Source organism: Cherax quadricarinatus, chromosome 13 (assembly GCF_038502225.1).
Source record: "Cherax quadricarinatus isolate ZL_2023a chromosome 13, ASM3850222v1, whole genome shotgun sequence".
NCBI lineage: Eukaryota > Metazoa > Arthropoda > Malacostraca > Decapoda > Parastacidae > Cherax > Cherax quadricarinatus.
Window position 1 is genome coordinate 8,704,428 of NC_091304.1, and position 17,634 is coordinate 8,722,061.

Here is a 17,634-nt window from a genome sequence, read left to right on the forward strand (position 1 = left end):
GATCAGGCCCTGAACCACCGCGAGGCCTGGTTATGGACCGGGCAGCGGGGGGCGTTGACCCCCGGAACACCTTCCAGATAGAGCTCTGGTCCTCAATTTTCTGACAGTATTTTAGTGTACATGTTTATGTACATTGTGAAGATGCAGAACTGTAGCTTATTAACTAAAGAGACCTAGGAGCTATAGCGTAACCCTTCCAAGAGTACCAAGAGCTGGAGAACACCTTTACAGCCCCTTAACTTCCTGATGCCTCTTAACTTAATTATGTTGCAATATTGGGTGAACATCGTTGAAAGAAAAAATAATTCATTCACTACTAATTCAAGAATTATCATCTTGGGCTTTTGAAATGCAGATTTCCTATACTGCTGTTTTTTTTTTTTTTTAAGAAATGATGAGTGTTGAAGATTAATACGGGACATGAATAAGACCAAGGCATGCAAGTCCCTGCTACTTACTGTACCTGGAAGGCATTCCGGGGGTCAACGCCCCCGCGGCCCGGTCCATGACCAGATCTCCTGGTGGATCAGGGCCCGATCAACGAGGCTGTTACTGATGGCCGCACATAGTCCAACGTACGAACCACAGCCCGGCTGATCTGACAATGACTTTAGGTATCTGTCCAGCTCCCTCTTGAAGACGACCAAGGGTCTGTTGGTAATTCCCCTTGTGGCTAGTGGAAGGCTGTTGAACAGTCCTGGGCCCCGGATACTTATTGTATTTTCTCTTAATGTACCAATGGCGCCCCTACTTTTCACTGGGGGTAAGTTACATCGCCTGTCGAGTCTTTTGCTTTCGTAGAGAGTGATTTCTGTGTGCAGGTTAGGGACCAGTCCCTCCAGGTACTCCAGGTAATAAAGATATCCAGCTGCTACACACCTATCTTACTCATCAGTTTGTCAGCATTTTATATAATTTTCAACAATGAAAGGAATAAATACTGCAGGAGACCTACCACGTCAGTGAAGTGGGTCATATTAGCAGCATCAGTGAGCCTCGTGGCGGTCACACCTCACTCTTGACCTTAATTTTCACACCTCACTACCTACACTCCTCCCTCAACCACTACCTACACTCCTCCCTCAACATAGCGTACATCCGGAGACCTCTCTTTGTATATATACAGAGATTTACTTTAATTCCCAAATCTAATAAACGAAGTGTAAAATCCTCTGATTGTTAGGTAAATGGACACAAGTGCAACTAATGCGACATTTCATCGTAGCAACATTTCGCTGTCCAGGACATATATTAAAGAAAACGCTTCCCCTCAAATACTTTTTCTCCAAGGTTGATGGACCGATTACATCACCTTTTTTCACTATTACTGCTCCCTCTCTATTTGACTGAAGAAGCTTACTGTGTACCCGAAACATTTCATTAATAAAGATACCCAACTGTTGCACATGTGTCTTAATCTTCACACAACTGTCTTTTTACACACCTCCATTACCTCTTCACAAAATTTAAGTAATATATCAACATCTGCCAATAATTTAATATTATTTATCTAACACCAACAACCATCTATAATTTAACATGTCACATCTGTTACGAGATTATAAGCGGCCAGGTAACTAATGACAGTTTATAATCATTCACATAACATAAGCAGCATGAGGCTTCACTAGTATTACGCATCCTTGATAAACAAAGGAGATGGCGGTGGCAAGCCCAAGACGAGTTACAACACATCCCTAGCTAGTATATAAACACAAGTGCAGGATCAGGAAATTTGTAATGGAAAAGAATCGCTCACGGAGAGCGAGAATGGTAAGCAGCAGAATATAAACACAGATTTAAGAATAGGTATGATGTTCGATTCCCAGCCAGAGTCGAAACATTGGGCGTGTTTTTTCCACCTGTTGTCTATGTCCCCCATCAGTAAAAATGGGTACCTGAGTGTTAGTCGACTGGTGTGGGTCGCATCCTGGGACACTGACATAATTTGCCCGAAATGCTGAGCATAACAAGGGGCTTTCTATACAGTAGTATGTCATTGTTGTCAGCTAGGCCTGTATACCATGTACATGTAGTAAATAAAGATATTATTATTATTATGGGTTCACAAAGTCAGTAGAGTGAACCTAGAAGCAGTGAGACAAGACTCGACCCCTTGCATTCACTAACAGGCGAGTAAAAAGGTGGGTCAGAGGAAGCATGATGCCACCCAGCGAGCGTGATGGTGGTAGTTGCCTAGTGATCCCCGCAACAGTGGGTACTGGCCGTCCTCCCTCACCACAGCAAATCCTCCAACCCTCCCACCCGCATGACTCACCCACGACCCCTCCCCACTTGCTTCACTAGCTAGCCTCCCCGACGACCTTACCTGCATCCTTCTCACTAGCCTCTCCAACGTATTTTGTAGATATTCTGATGAGTGTGTGTCTACTGATGTGTGTGTGTGTGTACCGAGTGCAACGTTGTGTACGAATGGTATACAATACCGACATGATGAGATTAGATTAATCTTATCATGTCGGTATTGTATACCATTCGTACACAACTTGTCAGACACTGCAACATCATGGAATCTTAATTCTGAGGACATGTACATAACCTTCACGACTACGACAACTACTACTACAACTAACCCATCTCTTTGGGAAGGACCTACTTCCACTGGGGAATCCCGCCTACCAGTGAATATGCCCTCGTCTGCTACACCTGACGTTACTATATAAGCGCCAGGATCCTTTCTTCTGCTTCAGAATCTCCACGACTATGGTGCTCTTCGCACCTACTCCTAGGTTGAGGGACTGATTACCTCATCTTCTGTACATAGTTATACTGTCTTCAAGTTATGTCCTAGAATTTGTATTGATAAAGCCACTGGATGGCGAAACGTCTACAATAAAGATACCCAGATGTTGCACATGTGTCTTAATCTCACCGAGTGCAACGACATGTACATCTCAGTATATATACACTTAAGACACTTATGCAACACATGGGAATCTGTGTTGCATAAGTGTCTCAATTCTTCAACTTGTCGGTTTTCAAAACCATTCATCACATGTATACACTTAGTTTACCTTAATCTCCATACGCTCATACTCAGGATTACAGTATCCTTGACACGACTCACAGCTATGGGTTCAAGTTAGAAAAATTAAGGTTAAGAAAGAATATAGGAAGGTAACCGTTTGGCAACAGAGTTGCCGATGAGTGGAACAAACGCCCGAGTAGCGTTATTAAGGCGAGAACTAAGAGTGACTAACATAAAGAGGGAACACTGCAGCAGGCTTACTGACCCATGCGAGGCAGGTCAGTCTCCTACTGGCTTAAGCCAATGCATCCAACCTAGTCAGGTCAGGTCACATTCACTTAAGGAACACGGCAACTGACCTAGTAGCACAAGCTAATCAGGTCCAACTCTCACCCACCCACACCCACTCATTTATTTATCTAACCTATTTTTAAAACTACACAACGTTTCAGCCTCTATAACTGTACTCGGGAGTTTGTTCCACTCATCCACAACTCTATTACCAAACCAGTGCTTTCCTATATCCTTCCTGAATCTGAATTTTTCCAACTTAAAGCCGTTGCTGAGAGTCCTGTCTAGGCTAGATATTTTCAGCACGCCATTTACATCCCCATTATTTATTCCTGTCTTCCATTTATACACATCAACCATATCCCCCCTAATTCTACGCCTTTCTAGAGAGTGCAGCTTCAGGGCCCTCAGTCTATCCTCACAGGAAAGATTTCTGATACATGGAGTCAACTTTGTCATCCTCCTTTGTACGTTTTCCAGAGCATTTATATCCATTCTGTAATACGGTGAACAAAACTGTGCAGCATAATCTAAATGAGGCCTAACCAAGGATATATAGAGCTGAAGAACAACCCGAGGGCTCCTATTATTTATGCTTCTTGATATGAAGCCAAGGATTCTGTTACCTTTATTGCGAACACTTATGCAATGTTGTCTTGGTTTCAGATTACTGCTAACCAGAACTCCTAAATCTTTTTCGCAATCCGTAATATTAAGATCTACATTATTTAGTTTATATGTGGCATGGTTATTTTCCTGTCCAACATTTAGAACTTTGCATTTGTCTATATTAAACTGCATCTGCCACTTCTCCGACCACTACAACAGTCTATTCAAATCTTCCTGGAGTACTCTAATGTCCTCGTCAGAACGAATTCGACGGCCTACCTGGTTACCTGGAGGTTATTCCGGGGATCAACGCCCCCGCGGCCCGGTCCATGACCAGGCCTCCCGGTGGATCAGGCCTGATCAACCTGGCTGTTACTGCTGGCCGCACGCAGTCCAACGTACGAGCCACAGCCCGGCTGATCCGGCACCGACTTTAGGTATCTGTCCAGCTCTCTCTTGAAGGCAGCCAGGGGCTTATTGGCAATTCCCCTAATGCTTGATGGGAGGCTGTTAAACAGTCTTGGGCCCCGGGCACTTATGGTGTTTTCCCTTAGTGTGCCAATGGCGCCCCTAGTTTTAATTGGGGGCATTTTGCATCGCCTGCCCAGTCTTTTACTTTCGTAGGGAGTGATTTCTGTGTGCAGATTTGGGACCATTCCTTCCAGGATTTTCCAAGTGTAGATTATGATATATCTCTCCCTCCTGCGTTCCAACGAGTACAAGTCAAGTGCTTGCAAGCGTTCCCAGTAGTTAAGGTGCTTGACAGAACTTATACGTGCAGTAAAGGATCTCTGTACACTCTCTAGATCTGCAATTTCACCTGCTTTGAATGGAGATGTTAATGTACAGCAGTATTCCAGCCTAGAGAGAACAAGTGATTTGAAAAGGATCATCATTGGCTTAGCATCTCTCGTTTTGAACGTTCTCATTATCCATCCTATCATTTCCTTTGCACTTGCGATCGTATCACTGTTGTGATCCTTGAAAGTGAGATCTTCAGACATTACTACTCCCAGGTCCCTTACATTATTTTTCCGCTCTATTGTATGGCCAATCTGTAGTATACTCTGTTCTAGTTATTATCTCCTCCAGTTTTCCATAACGGAGTAGTTGGAATTTGTCCTCATTGAACATCATATTGTTTACCGTTGCCCACTGGAAAACTTTGTTTATATCTTCTTGGAGGTTAACCGCGTCCTCAGCAGATGACAGCCTCATGCAGATCCTAGTATCATCCGCAAAGGATGATACGGTGCTGTGGTGTATATCTCTGTCTATGTCTGATATGAGGATGAGGAATAAGATTGGGGCGAGTACTGTGCCTTGTGGAACAGAGCTCTTCACTATGGCAGCCTCCGATTTAACTCTGTTGACCACTACTCTGTGTTCGATTTGTTAGGAAGTTGAAGATCCATCTCCCCACTTTCCCAGTTATTCCTTTAGCACGTATTTTATGGGCTATTACGCCATGATCGCATTTGTCAAATGCTTTTGCATTTTGGTGTCATCGGCAAACTTGCTTATGTCGCTCTTTATGCCCTCATCAATGTCGTTTATGTAGATTGTGAACAACAGGGGGACCAACGCTGACCCATGTGGAACACCGCTCGTGACGCTTCCCCACTCTGATTTCTCCCCATTTATGCAAACTCTCTGCTGCCTATTTGTCAACTATCCCTCTATCCTGGAAAAAAAAATTGTGGGTGTGGGTGAGTGTGTTGAACTTCCCTAGTATGGGCCTATTGATAGTATGGGACTAGTGATGAACAGATAGTTTACATGTAGCCTTAATGTCCTTTTGTGTACTGGATAGGCTTTAAGCCTAATGAACTAACCCCAACCGCTGGTGACCACAACACTTGTCCCACACCACAACCCTTCACAAGACGCCTCCACAGATCCAGGTAGTTTATATTTCCAGATCCAGGTAGCTCACTGTGATAGTAGCACACCGCCCCACTCACTACTTCTCGACCTAACACTACAAGGGTGAGAGTCGCCCCTTCCACAGCATACAAGACACACACTACTCTTCCTAGGGTGTCTACCTCACGAAGTTCTCCCTGACTCATATTTCATCTCCACCTAAAATTGTCATTCACACTTTATAACACGCTCAGACCCTATGTTAAAACACAGGAAGGAAAAACTATTTTTGAACATTAACCAGCATTATTAGGCGAAGCACAAGGATGAGGTCTGTAAGACTGGGTGGGGAGGGGGGGGGGTGAGGTAGATCGTATCTCAGGGCAAATCACAAGGCCAACACCCTGGTAGCACTGAACAAGACACCCCTGCAACACCTGCACATGTCTCTCACGAAGTAACACGATTGTAACCTAATGTCTTACGAGGTCTTTCAAGGTTGAATAGCCTCGGCAATTATAGATCCCATCAGTTTTCCCACTATGGCTTAATGGTCTGTAGTTCAAAGCTCAGGACCTATCTTCTGCTTTGTAGATAGGTATCACTCACGAAATCGTAATGACACGATTGCAATCAAACCATAGCACCTTCCTAAGGTGTAGAAATATACCTAGTTGGACGAATCTTATTGTGGCTAGCTGGTCCAGTGGCTAACGCGACGGTCTGGAGTTTTGAGACTCTCTGATCGCGGGTTCTATTCCCGCCCGTGGTATGGTTTAGATAGGTATCATATTTGTCATTTTCCATTTATTTGGCATAGTACAAGATAAGTGGAAAATGGCAAATATGATACCTATCTCAAAAGCAGGAGACAGGTCCTTAAATTAGGCACGTGCAACAATTGGGTATCTTTATTGAGGAAATCTTTCGCCACGCAGTGGCTTCATCAGTCCTATACAAAGAATGGTGACGATCAAAAGGAGTTTGAGGTGATCAATCTCTCAGCCTGGAGCTGATGGAATCATTCCATCAATCTTGAAAAGAATACAGTATATGCACTAAGTGGCTTATACACTACGACTGCTTCACCTCACCTGTCTACAGTATATAAGCCACTTCGTGCATATGCTGTATTCTTTTCAAGACTGATCGACTGATTACATCAACTCCAGGCTGGACTGATGAAGCCACTGTGTGGTAAAACGTTTCCACAATAAAGATACCCAAGTATTGCATGTGTCTAATTTATCAACTTGTCGGTTCTCTGAACCATTTATCAACACACCTCCAGAGTGGGAAAATTGATGGAATTTATAATTGCCAAGGCTATCCGAAGCCACCTTGAAGACATTAATTAGAACATAAGGAGGAACACTGCAGCAGACCTACCTACCTACCTGGAGGGTATTCCAGGGGTCAACGCCCCTGCGGCCCGGTCCATGACCAGGCCTCCCAGTGGACAGAGCATGATCAACCAGGCTGTTACGTTGGACTACGTGCGGTCAGCAGTACGAACCACAGCCCGGCTGATCCGGCACCGACTTTAAGTATCTGTCCAGCTCCCTCTTAAGACAGTTATGGGCCTATTGGTAATTCCCCTTATGCATGGTGAGAGGCTGTTGAACAGTCTTGGGTCCCAGACACTTATTGTGTTTTCTCTTATTGTACCAAAAGCTCTGTTCCACAAGGCACAGTACTCACTCTCATTCTATTCCTCATCCTCATTTCTGACATAGAGATGTAAGCCATAGCTCCGTGTCTTCCTTTGTGGATGACACCCGGATTACCATGGCAGTGACCTCCATCAAAGACACCGCGAGACTCCAAGCGGACATCAACCAAATCTTCGAATGGGCCACTCAAAACAATATGAAGTTCAACTAGGAGAAATTTCAACTACTCAGATATGGGAAACTTGAAGAAATTAAAAATGTGTTAGGGTATACAACAAATTCTAACCATACAATAGAGCGGAAAAGTAATGTGAAGGACCTGGCAGTGATAATGTCAGAGGATCTCACCTTCAAAGACCACAACAATCTACCTCATCCGCTAGGAAAAAAATGATAGGATGGATAATGAGAACTTTCAAAACTAAGGATGCCAAGCCCATGAAGATTCTCTTCAAATCGCTTGTGCTCTCTAGGCTGGAATACTGCTGTACACTAACGGCCCCCTTCAAGGCTGGCGACATTGCAGACCTGGAGCGTATACAAAACTTTCACGGCACACATAAGTACGATAAGGCATCTAAACTATTGGGATCGGTTGAAGATCCTTGATATGTATTCCCTCGAACGTAGGCGAGAGAGAAACATGAGAATATACACTTGGAAAGTCCTGGAGGAATTGGTACCTAACCTGCACACGAAAATCACTCCCTATGGAAGCAAAAGACTCGGCAGGAGATGCAACATTTTCCCGATGAAAACCAGAGGCGCCACGAATACAATGACAGACAACACAATAAGTGTCAGAGGCCCAAGACTGTTCAATTGCCTCCCAGTATATATAAGGGGGATTACCAATAGACCCTTGGCTGTCTTCAAGAAGGCACTGGACAGGCACCTAAAGTCAGTACGGGACCAACCGGGCTGTGGTTCGTACGTCAGCTTGCGTGTGGCCAGCAGTAACAGCCTGGTTGATCAGACCCTGATCCACCATGAAACCTGGTCTCAGACCGGGCCGCGGGGGCGTTGACCCCCGAAACCCTCTCCAGGTAAACCAATGGTGCCTCTACTTTTCATTGGGGGCATTTTGCACCGCCTGCCCAGTCTTCTACTTTCGTAGGGCGTGATTTGTGTGTGCAGATTCGGGACCATTCTTTCTAGGATTTTCCAAGTGTAGATTATATATATCTCTCGCCTGCGTTCCAGCGAGTACAAGTCCAGTGCTTCCAAGCGCTCCCTGCAGCAGGCCTACAGGCCCATGCGAGGCAGGTTCAACTAACACGCACCAACATCCACTCGTGTATTTATCTATTTTTAAAACTACACAAGGTTTTAGCTTCAATGACGCTACTGGCGAGTGTTCCACCCATCCACAACTCTATTACTTTTTATTTACGTATATTTTAGTGAGTGTCCAGTGTAAACTAAAGAACCTGTCTCATAGTATGCAAACAAGGTGAGTGTAGTGTGACGGTGTAGTCACTGTAGTGGGTAGTGAGGTCCACCACGTGGGACGCGGGGCAGGTCAGCAGGTAGCCGGAGGGTGGGTGGATTTGAAACAGGGTGGAAATATATTGGGTAGCGTAAAAGTGAGGATGTGGTGGTGCAACATGGCCGCCACCTCCGCTGGGTACACAGGATCATGAAGATTATGGATGGTGGATTCACGTTCGTCTAATAAGAAGGAAAAAAAAGAGTTGCTGGTTTTCACAGAAGTCTCCTGGACCACCACCTTCAGCTTCGTCCCTTCATTCCCATCTAGCATATATATATATATATATATATATATATATATATATATATATAATATATATAATATATATATATAATATATATAATATATAAATAATTGAACTTGAACATAAAATATAGAGCTGTAATATTTATATATAAACAGAGAGGATGTTTAAGGGTGACCTAAGAGGAGAAAGTCACTTTGCAAGAAGTTTATTTACTGAGAGGATATATGGTGATGATAAAAAAAACAGTATAAAGTTATTACTATTATTATACAGTAGTCTATTACACTTCTCTCAAAGATATACCAGAATTTCTTTTCATATGCCAAAAACAAGGCAAATACCACATCTAGTATCGGGCCCTTACTCAGACAGGATGGGACTTACACAGACGACAACAAGGAAATGAGTGAAATATTGAAATCCCAGTACGACTCTGTGTTTAGTGAACCACTAATCGGTCTGAGGATCGACGACCCAAATGATTTCTTCATGAATGAGATTCAAAACTCCATAAATGTATGCCAGATTTCCGACATTACCCTAACTCCGATAGATTTCGAAAAAGCCATTGACAACATGCCTATGCACTCAGCCCCGGGCCCAGACTCGTGGAACTCTGTTTTCATTAAGAACTGCAAGAAACCCCTCTTGCGTGCCCTAAGTACACTATGGAGGAGGAGCTTGGACATGGGTGTAATTCCACAGTCACTTAAAACAACGGATATAGCCCCGCTCCATAAAGGTGGCAGCAAAGCATTAGCTAAGAACTATAGACCAATAGCTCTGACGTCCCACATCATAAAAATCTTTGAAAGAGTGCTAAGAAGCAGGATTGCAAATCACCTGGATTCCCAAAATCTGCACAATCCAGGGCAACATGGGCTCAGGGCAGGTCGCTCCTGCCTCTCACAACTACTGGATCACTATGACATGGCCTTGGATGCACTGGAAGAAAATCAGAATGCAGATGTAATATACACAGACTTTGCAAAAGCATTTGACAAATGCGATCATGGCGTAATAGCCCATAAAATACGTGCTAAAGGAATAACTGGGAAAGTGGGGAGATGGATCTTCAACTTCCTAACAAATCGAACACAAAAAGTAGTGGTCAACAGAGTTAAATCGGAGGCTGCCATAGTGAAGAGCTCTGTTCCACAAGGCACAGTACTCGCCCCCATCTTATTCCTTATCCTCATATCAGACATAAACAGAGATATACACCACAGCACCGTATCATCCTTTGCGGATGATACTAGGATCTGCATGAGGCTGTCATCTGCTGAGGACGCGGTTAACCTCCAAGAAGATATAAACAAAGTTTTCCAGTGGGCAACGGTAAACAATATGATGTTCAATGAGGACAAATTCCAACTACTCCGTTATGGAAAACTGGAGGAGATAATAACTAGAACAGAGTATACTACTGACTCCGGCCATACAATAGAGCGGAAAAATAATGTAAGGGACCTGGGAGTAGTAATGTCTGAGAATCTCACTTTCAAGGATCACAACAGTGCCACGATCGCACGTGCAAAGAAAATGATAGGATGGATAATGAGAACTTTCAAAACGAGAGATGCCAAGCCCATGATGATCCTTTTCAAATCACTTGTTCTCTCTAGGCTGGAATACTGCTGTACATTAACATCTCCATACAAAGCAGGTGAAATCGCAGATCTAGAGAGTGTACAGAGATCCTTTACTGCACGTATAAGTTCTGTCAAGCACCTTAACTACTGGGAACGCTTGGAAGCACTTGACTTGTACTCGTTGGAACGCAGGAGGGATAAGATAAGATAAGATTTCGTTCGGATTTTTAACCCCGGAGGGTTAGCCACCCAGGATAACCCAAGAAAGTCAGTGCGTCATCGAGGACTGTCTAACTTATTTCCATTGGGGTCCTTAATCTTGTCCCCCAGGATGCGACCCACACCAGTCGACTAACACCCAGGTACCTATTTGCTGCTAGGTGAACAGGACAACAGGTGTAAGGAAACGTGTCGAATGTTTCCACCCGCCGGGAATCGAAACCGGGCCCTCCGTGTGTGAAGCGGGAGCTTTAGCCACCAGGCCACCGGGCCACCGAGAGATATATCATAATCTACACTTGGAAAATCTTGGAAGGAATGGTCCCAAATCTGCACACAGAAATCACTCCCTACGAAAGTAAAAGACTGGGCAGGCGATGCAAAATGCCGCTAATAAAAAGTAGGGGCGCCATTGGTACACTAAGAGAAAACACCATAAGTGTCCGGGGCCCAAAACTGTTCAACAGCCTCCCATCAAGCATTAGGGGAATTGCCAATAAACCCCTGGCTGCCTTCAAGAGAGAGCTGGACAGATACCTAAAGTCAGTGCCGGATCAGCCGGGCTGTGGCTCGTACGTCGGACTGCGTGCGGCCAGCAGTAACAGCCTAGTTGATCAGGCCCTGATCCATCGGGAGGCCTGGTCATGGACCGGGCCGCGGGGGCGTTGATCCCCGGAATAACCTCCAGGTAACCGCAGTTAATGGTAGGATTCAAAGTGGGGTTCAACAGGGCACGGGCATGGTTCGACCCGGGATTATAGGTAGGGTTCAACGGGGTTTGTGGAGGATTCAATGTTTTAATGAGCAACATTTTCCTCGATTGAATGACTCTTCTACCAAGTATAACGATCGGAAAAACTTACTGGCCATGTATTGTCATTGTTGTAGGCCTTGCCATTGTTGTAGGCCCATATAATAAACTATTGAAAATAAAAGCATCAAATAAGAGTAAGATTTTGAGAGGCTACTAAACCTGTGGAGCCAGGAGTGACCGCTGCCAGCCACCCCAGGGCACCTCAACCGCAACTATAATTAACTTGAAGGGCAGCCTAGTCTTAACCCCTCACCTCCCTATCACCACCCATGTCCCACCCTCAGAACCTGATTTACCCGTGACTACTTTCCAGAGTTTTGCTGCTCTCACAGGGTGCCATTGATCCATCATTGAATACTGCCAACAATACAATATGCTGACACTGATTTTTATTTATCAGGCTTCTGTCTGAAATTATTAGAAGACTCACTGAAATGTAAGCAAGACACTATTCTTTATGACACTCCAACGACTTAAATGATTTATTGAAAGGTCAGTAAATTTGTTAAGCAAGAAAACAAACACACACAAAATGAACGACCGAGAACTATGTGAGGAGCTCAACATAAGATTTAAAGGACGCTGCTAAGTGAACTAGATGCTTCAAAGGCGGTGGGACCGGACATCTCTCCGTGGGTCCTTAGAGAGGGTGCAGAATCTGTGTGTGCCACTAACAACAATCAACACATCCACTGAAACTGGGCAACTACCTGAGGTGTGAAAGACGGCAAATGTAGTCCCAATTTTTAGGAAAGGTGATAGGTACGAGGCATTAAACTACAGACCGGTGTCAATGACATGTATAGTATGCAAAGTCATGGAGAGTACCATGAGAGTGGTGGAGCACCTAGAAAGGAACAAGCTTTGGGGATTTGTGTGGTTACAAAGCACGGCTTGCTTTTGCAGTGTTTTAAAAATTGAGGTTGGAGAGTTGAAGGAGGAAGACTTGCTTCTCCAGGAGGAAATTAGGAGGCTGAAGGTTCACCTCAATGGGTTTGGGAGTGAGTGTGAGGTGGCTGGAATGGTGGAGGGAAATGAGGCTACCAGCAGCGAGGTGCAGTCCTGCACCTGCTACAAGTGGCAAGTGGTTCCCAGTAATGGGAAGAGCATCAAAATAAGGAAAGTTAAGAGAGAAGATTTGAAGGAAGGAAATCACTTCTCTGTTCTTCAGGATGAGTGTACTTCAGTGGCCAGTGAAGGTAAAGGTACTACTTCCCCTGCAAATAGAGGTAAGCGCATCCTTGTGGTTGATGACTCACAGGTAAGATATATAGACCGTGCTTTCTGTAATAGGAATAAGAAGGTAAGAGATAGTGTGTGCTTCCCTGGAGCTGGTGTTAGTGACAGTCAACAGGTTGGATAATATCATGTCGGGTAATGGGAACAAGCCTATTATCTGTCACAGTGCTGGTGATAATGATACTGGGAAGGGTAGGAGAGAAGAGCTGCTAGATAAGTACAGGTCAGCTATAGATTTAATTAAGTCTAAGGGAGGGGTCCCAATCATATGTAGCATCTTGCCTAGAAGGGGAGTGGGCAATGAATGGTTGTCTAGGGCAATTGGTGTAAATTGCTGGCTAGACAGATACTGCAAGGAACTTGCAATCCCATTCATTGATAACTGGGACAACTTTTATGGCAAACATGATATGTATGCAAGGTATGGGGTACACCTCTCTGGGGCAGGGGTGGTAGCACTTGCAAACTCAATGCTGAAATGCCTAGGATTTTAAACTGACAGAAGATAGAGGTATGGGCACGTGTGGAAAACAGTCAGGTTGCAACACTAGAGCTGAAAACGGTAAATGTAAAAAAGACATTCATCATGAAGTTATAAATAAAGACAACAAATCAGGTCAGCAAACAAAGGGAGACAGCAGAGGCAGCAAGAGACTAGCTCCCTTAAGGTCTACTATACTAATAGCAGGAGTATAAGAAATAAGATAGATGAGCTAAGATTAATTGCAAGTGCAGGTAACATAGATATCATTGCTATAACAAGAGACCTGGCTCAATCTGAAAGATAGACAGATGCCTTCTGAATGTCACATACAAGGCTATAAATTATTCAACACTGACAGGGTCAACAGGAAGGGTGGTGGAGTAGCCATGTAAGTCAGAGACAATTTAAATTGTTGTGTTAGACAAGATATAAAATTAAAAGCGTCAGCCACTGAATCTGTTTGGTTACAGCTTCTCGAGGGCCGTGAAAAACTAATATTGGGTGTGATTTACAGGGGCCCCAAATCTTGATAGGGAGTGCAGTAAAGTTAGATGGGATGAAATTCGTAATGCATCTACATACGAAAATGTTGTGATAATGGGAGATTTCAACTATAGACAGATTGACTGGAACAATTTGACAGGAAATTTAGTCAAGTGACTTTCTTGATACGATTCAGGATTGTTTTTTAAAACAGTTTGTGACAGACCCAACTAGAGGAAATAACCTGCTTGACTTGGTTCTTGCCAGCAGGGAAATGCTCATTAATAATCTTGAGGTTAATGATGAGCTTGGGGAAAGTGATCACAAATCACTCAGTTTTAATATATCATGGAATTCCCCTAATAATGGCAATCAAGTCTCTGTCCCTGACTTCTGCTTGACTGATTTCAGAGGACTGAAAAATTACTTGGGTGGGCTGAACTGGAATGACCTGACTATGGGTCAGGTAGGTGGTGATGACTGCCAATATGACGTTTTCCAGGGCATACTTCTACCTGTTCAGACAACTTATGTTCCAAATAGGGAAATCAGATCAAACAAAAATGATACTAAATGGATGAACAATATATAGGCAAATCCAAAGAGGAGAGGGGCAATTAAGAAATCAATAAATTCAGTTAGAGAGAAATAAAAAAGGGAATAAAGGCAAAAAGAGATTATGAGATTAAAGTTGCAAGAGAATTGAAGACTAACCCACAAGGATTCTTTCAGGTATACAGAAGTAAGATCAGGGACAAGACAAGCCCACTCAAAAGTTACTCAGGTCAGCTCATGGACAGTGATAAGGAAATGTGTAGACTTTTTAACACATACTCCCTCTGTAGATGAATGGTTCAAAGAACCGACACGTTGTTAAATTAGACATGTGCAACTCTTGGGTATCTTTATTGAGGAAACGTTTCGCCACACAGTGGCTTCCTCTCAGTTTTTACACAGGAAGATACTAGCGATATTCCAGAAATAATAAATTATGTAGAACAGGACGATAATAAACTATGCACGATTAGGGTCACAAGTGACATGGTTTTTAGGCAAATAGATAAATTAAAACCTAACAAATCTCCAGGCCCTGATGAAGTGTACACAAGGGTTCTAAAGGAATGTAAAGAGGAGCTTAGCAAACTTTTGGCTAATCTTTTCAACATATCAATACAAACTGGCATGGTGCCAGATAAGTGGAAAATGGCAAATGTGATACCTATTTTCAAAGCAGGTAAAAGGTCCTTAGCTTTGAACTATAGACCAATAAGCCTAACCTTCATAGTGGGAAAATTTATGAAAACAATAATTGCCAAGGCAGTTCGTAGCCACCTTGAAAAGCATCAATTAATCAACAAATCTCAGCATGGTTTTACAAAGGGGCGTTCCTGCCTTACGAATTTATTAACGTTTTTCACTATGGTATTTGAGGAGGCAGATCATGGTAATTAATATGATTGTGTGTATGAACTTCAGTAAGGCTTCTGACAGGGTCCCACATCAGAGACTATTGAGGAAAATTAAGGCACATGGAATAGGAGGAGAAATTTTTTCCTGGATAGAGGCATGGTTGACAAATAGGCAGCAGAGAGTTTGCATAAATGGGGAGAAGTCAGAGTGGGGAAGGGTTAAGGCCAGTGTTCCACAGGGGTCAGTGCTGGGCCCCCTGTTGTTCACAATCTACATAAACGACATAGATGAGGGTATAAAGAGCGACATAAGCAAGTTTGCCGATGACACCAAAATAAGCCGTCGAATTCATTCTGACGAGGACATTAGAGCACTCCAGGAAGATTTGAATAGACTGATGCAGTGGTCGGAGAAGTGGCAGATGCAGTTTAATATAGACAAATGCAAAGCGCTAAATGTTGGACAGGACAATAACCATGCCACATGTAAACTAAATAATGTAGATTTTTATACAACTGTTTGCTAAAAAGATTTAGGAGTCCTCGTTAGCAGTAATCTGAAACCAAGACAACAGTGCATAAGTGTTCACAATAAAGCTAACAGAATCCTTGGCTTCATATCAAGAAGCATAAATAACAGGAGTCCTCAGGTTGTTATTCAACTTTATATATCCTTGGTTAGGCCTCATTTAGATTATGCTGCAGTTTTGGTCACTGTACTACAGAATGGATATAAATGCTCTGGAAAACGTACAAAGGAGGATGACAAAGTTGATCCCACATATCAGAAATCTTTCCTATGAGAACAGACTGAGGGCCCTGAATCTGCACTCTCTAGAAAGGCGTAGAATTAGGGAGGATATGATTGAGGTGTATAAATATAAGACAGGAATAAATAAAGGAGATGTAAATAACGTGCTGAAAATATCTAGCTTAGACAGGACTCGTAGAAATGGTTTTAAGTTGGAAAAATTCATATTCAGGAAGGATATAGGAAAGCACTGGTTTGGTAATAGAGTTGTGGATGAGTGGAACAAACTCCCGAGTACAATTATAGAGGCTAAAACGTTGTGTAGTTTTAAAAATAGGTTAGATAAATACATGAGTGGGTGTGGGTGGGTGAGAGTTGGACCTGATTAGCTTGTGCTACTAGGTCAGTTGCCGTGTTCCTTCCTTAAGTGAATGTGACTTGACTTGACCTGACTAGGTTGGGGCATTGGCTTTACCGGTAGGAGACTTGGACCTGTCTCGCATGGGCCAGTAGGTCTGCTGCAGTGTTCCTTCTGTCTTATATTCTTATGACAACCAGCATGGTTTCAGGGAAGGGAAATCCTGCATCAGAAAACCTTGTTATAAAACCTACTGGAGTTTTATAACAAGGTAACAGAAGTAAGACGAGAGGGATGGGGGTACATAGCATTTTCTTGGACTGCAAGAAGTCTTTCGACACAGTTCCACACAAGCTAGAGGATCAGGCATGCATAACAGGAAAGGCACTGCAATGGATCAGAGAATACCTGACAGGGAGGCAACAACGAGTCATGGTATGTGACAAGGTGTCAGAGTGGGTGCCTGTGACGAGCGAGGTTCCACGGGGGGTCAGTCCTAGGTCCGGTGCTGTTTCTGGTATACGTGAATGACATGCCGGAGAGACACACTCAGAAGTGTCACTGTTTGCAAATGATGTGAAGTTAATGAGGAGAATTAAACTGGATGAGGATCAGACAGGACTACAAAGGGACCTGGACAGGCTGCAAGCCTGGTCCAGCAACTGGCTCCTGGAATTTAGCCCCATCAAATGCAGTCAGGAAGATCGGGAAATGGCAAAGAAGACCACTGACAGAGTGCATGCTAGGGGACAAAAGACTACAAACCTCACTCAAGAAAAAGGAGAATGTAACCCAAATCTTGACAAAATTAGAAGATCTAAGGAAGACAGCCCTGCTAACCCAAACACTGCCTCTGCTGCCAGACAACCACTTAACCCAAGCTCCGAGAAAACAAGCCTTCTCCTCCATTGCTACACAGTATCTACTTCAGTGATACTATGAAAGGATATCGCAGAAGACACAACACCAGTAATAAAAGAATAACAGCAAGGACCCTAGAACTCAACTTGTCTACCCAGCAGGACGCCAGTGTATCATCAACCCCTCTCACCGACGCCACCCAGGGAACAACAACAACAACAACAAACATGGCTGACTCCCCCTCCAACTCCACTCCC